This window comes from Girardinichthys multiradiatus, chromosome 22, assembly GCF_021462225.1.
Source record: "Girardinichthys multiradiatus isolate DD_20200921_A chromosome 22, DD_fGirMul_XY1, whole genome shotgun sequence".
Classification (NCBI taxonomy): domain Eukaryota; kingdom Metazoa; phylum Chordata; class Actinopteri; order Cyprinodontiformes; family Goodeidae; genus Girardinichthys; species Girardinichthys multiradiatus.
Genome location: NC_061814.1, coordinates 43,845,369 through 43,849,616, shown reverse-complemented (window position 1 = coordinate 43,849,616; position 4,248 = coordinate 43,845,369). Strand labels below are relative to the sequence as shown.

The window sequence follows — 4,248 nt, the reverse complement described above, 5'->3', positions numbered from 1 at the left end:
TTCACAGTGATGTTATAGACTCACCAGCCATTATCACAAATGCTTGAAGGCCATGGTTGCTGGCTACAGTGGAACAACTATTGGAGTCAGGGACACTTTCTTCCCACATAGAGCCAGGTTTGTTTGCATAGATATGTCCCCCAAACAATACATTCAATGATTATTTAAAAACTACACTTTGAATTTATACAGGTTATCTTTGTTTGGCGTTAAAATTAGTTTTTCTGACCTAAAAAATGTTAGTATGACAAACTAACAGAAAACAGAAGCAACATGTAAGGGACAGCGCTGTAGTGACCTTGTTTACTTTTAGTCATCTCTGTTTTTATGCACCACATTTCCTCACTCTGCTGTTTTCTCCTACTACTCTCCATCTTATACATCATCTGTAATTATTGGTGCTATAACTTTATACCATCTCTGTTTTTCTATCCATTGACAGTAATCCTGTTTAATCCCAAGGCTGATCACACTGAGCCTGGTTCTGGTTCTGCTGGAGGTTTCTTCCCGTTAAAAGGGTGTCACTCATTTCTACTGTTGCCACAAGGATGACTCAGGATGAGGAAAAGCTGCAAACGTAATGCAGAGAGTTGGACTTTCTTAGAAGGTAAAGGTTTTATAACGTGTTTGATGCTCTTCTAAATATGACTGAACTGGATCAAACATATTTGTTCTGTTTTATTTGATAAGAAAAACTATGATGTGGACTGTTTTTGTGTTCTCTTACACTGGAGTTAACTTTCTGTGGTCCTTATGACTTTAGTTCCTCAGAGGGGGGCTGTCACCTAGCACTGCTCCAGAAGCTAATCTGGAATGTTGTGTTTAGTGACCACGCCCACTTTCAAACGGTTATGTAGATCCAAACACCGTAATTCACTTTATCTTACAGAACAAATTCAGAACCAATGTCACCTCAAAGATCTTTACAAGACCAACAGATGAGTCACTGACTGTAGTAACATTTTAATAGAGCGTGTAATTGGAAGTGCAAATAAGCACTTTATTATCAACACTTTATCAGTACTTTTCATAAACGAAGCGGCCATATTGGATTTTGGGATCAGGGTTGGAGAGAAACCTGAGTTTCCAGTCTGGTTTTCCTTACTGGCATTCAAACATTACAGACAGAGGGCACTGTAAACTGGGGATGACCTCCATCCCAGATCCGAGGTTCTGCTTCCCAGTCAAGTGCAGAACAGCAGGAAACAAAGCCAGCAGGACGTAACCTTGAGCGGACAACACGAGGACGAAGTCATGAGGGTCTATTAGGAAGGACGGATGAGAGGAGAGTTTTAGATTTTGGGAGATAAAACTCCATTTCTATGATAGTAAAAAACTAATAATTTGTGAGTTATGAAACCCGCTAACTTCTGACTTGAGATTCACTTTTTGAACTTTTCCACATTTTGTCACCAGGACAACAGCAAATGTCAAGTTCATAATTTTAACAAGATAAAACAAAAAATGTTTTTTAAGATTAAAAAACAAGTCAAATCTGAAAAGTGCGTCATGTGTTTGTATTCAGTTCCTCTGGAGTAAACACTTTGTGGATTCACCTTTCTATGCAGGTCCAGCTGCAGGTCCTTTGGGTTTGTCCCAGCGACAGACCAACACGTTTGACTTGATTTCTCACTAGTTTGAAGTTATTCAGATTAGATAGGAAGCATCTGTGAACATCAGCGTTAAGGGCCTGCCACTGATTCTGAGTTGGATTTAGGTCTGGACTTTGACTAGGCCATTCTAACACATGAATAAAGCATCCATTGTATCTCTGGCAGTATGTTCAGGGTGGTTCCCCTGCTGGAAGGTGAACATCCACCCCAGTCTCCGGTCTTCTAGCCTCTAACAGGCTCCTGGATGTAGCTCCATCCATCTTCCCATCAACTCTGACCAGCTTCCCTGCTGAAGACCAGCATCCCTGGATGCTGATCACCACTATGCTTCACCATTGAGATGTTGTGTGCAGGGCTTTCTACCACTTATAGTGATGTTTACTGATTAGGTGACATCTGGATGGAGTTGTTGGGATCAGATTAAAAGAGGCACGAAGACAAATACACACCGCACTCTTCAGATTTTAATTTATAAACCCTGTTTTCTGTCCTTCCACTTCACAGCTATGCTCTACACCCAAGCAACATTTAATCATCAGAACCAAGCTGGTTTCTCTCATCAGCTTCTCTGTAGAGACGGACTCTTCTACCAGTAGGAATCTTTTGGAGCTGAAGTGCAAACAGAACATATTTCAGCTGGTGTTCGATGCTCTGATCAGAAAGCTGAGGATCCTCCTGCTGAATCTAAGAGCAGGAGGACTCTGCAGCTCTCCGAGCCTTTTCAACGCCCACAGACACAAAAATGTTGCCGTGCATTGTCGCTGTGTGGCGAGCCGCCCACCCCGTGGCAGATGGGGGTTTGGTCGCTCCACACACACACACACACACACACACACACACACACACACACACACACACACACATTCTGCAGTGAATCGAGTCAGAAAACACACCCGATGTGACGTGTAAACTCACAAACACTCCCACACACTCCAGTTCTTCCCTGCAACAAACAATCTCAATCTTCGCTCCTTTTCCTGTCAGAATCTGTAGCAGATCTTTATTTTCGGCTCTCTGTGCACAAACACACATGAGCACACAAACCGCTCCGTGGGGACGGTGCCCTGCGTCCACCCTTCGCCCACGCTCCTGCAGGCCGCTGGGGCTCTGGGGGGTTTCTGGTTTTGTGTTGGGCGGCTCGGGATGTCAGCCGGGGGTCCGGCGGCTCGGCAGAGCCTACCGCGCCGATTAATCATCTGTCATCTGTGGGTTTTTGTTAATATGGATCTTTGTCTTCATCTTCAGCTCATGTTGGGGCTGCTCACCGCCTGCTGCCCCTCTTTAACATTTTTGCAAACAGAAAAACAGCTGAAGTAAAATTCTTCTATTAAGGTAAAACCTTCAGCAGCTGACCGAGCAGCATCTGTGACCTTTGAGGCCTCAGAATGACCCCTCACTTTTGAAATGCAAAGAACACAGTATTTTCTGTTGTAATTCTCAGTTGTCTAACAGAAACAGTCCTTATTCTGGCCAGAGTTCAGATTAATGCTCTCCACTGATATCTGAGCCTCAACATTTCTGTTCTTACTGTCAGATTTTGTTGTTTTTCTCCATTTTACCCCCTTTTAACTCAAGCTCAAGCATTTTTATGCTTTTCAAGTGGGATTAAAGCAAAGAAAGGAAGCCTTTCAGGTCTAATTTTTCAACCGAATAAAAATAAATCCTTATTTGTTGGTTAGATCCATTTTCAAGATATTGTGAACTTATTTAGAAGTAGTTTTCCTGCTTGGTTTTAGAGCTGAAGCTGTAGGTGGAGGGAAAGCTGTCCTGGTTTAAAGAAGCAGAGGAGAACTAAGCATCGTTGATGAGTTGATTTTACATTTCAGGCTGGATCTGCTGATCGATCTGCAGGCGTTTGGACCAAGATCCTCTCTGATTGCATATTCATGGGAAACGTATTGAGTGCTGAGTATCGGATAATAGACCGGCCCATGAATGATGGAGGAGCTGCATGAATGAAAGGCTTCCTCACCAGAATGAGTCGGGATTATTAGCTGCTTTAAACAGACTCTGGTCCGATCGGTCCTGATGGAATCAGGATGTTTCAGAACAAAGAAGAACCACAGAGGCCACAGACATTTAGTGCAGAGAAGGATTTGATTGTTGGGTTACCTTCTCCTGTTGATGATGGTTGTTGTGGGACAAAAAACCCAAACTGACTAAGTTCATTAGTTTTGTTTGAAGAAGACAGAAAATGCAGAACCTGCTTTACATTTTATTATTAAAAATGTGTTTTTACTATACAACAACTATACAAACTGCTTTAATCTTTGACATAAAACTAATAATTCTGTTATTAAACTTCAAAGCTGCACAAACGTTTTTCTGCCAGAAAAGTCTCTGAATCTGAGAAAAGGGGAGAAAGAACTCCTGCAGATAAACTGTGGATTTTTAGGTATTTATATACATGTGCAAATAAAATGCACATAGCAAATGACAGATTTTATAAAAATATGATGCATTATTTATTGTTGGCTTTCTGCATAAAATCTGCTCTTTACAAATGTGTGCAACTGAGACTCAGATGAGTCTTTCTAAATCACTCTTCGCTGTACGAGACAGAAGTACAGAAATCTACACATTTCATGTTGATCGGGTCCCGATTTTCATCTTTAGAAAAATAAATGAAGCACAA

The 4,248-nt window shown here is 41.8% G+C and overlaps 1 long non-coding RNA gene across 1 annotated transcript in view; it reads left to right on the top strand.

The window, feature by feature from the left end:
* LOC124858923 overlaps positions 1–3,935 on the top strand; it is a 4,189-nt gene extending 254 nt beyond the window's left edge. The window contains exons 1-3 of the long non-coding RNA XR_007035971.1: positions 1–117; positions 443–607; positions 3,440–3,935. The exon at positions 1–117 is cut by the window's left edge and continues 254 nt beyond it. This is a non-coding gene — a long non-coding RNA (uncharacterized LOC124858923). The remainder of the gene's footprint in view (positions 118–442; positions 608–3,439) is intronic.
* The last annotated feature ends 313 nt before the right edge of the window (positions 3,936–4,248 follow it).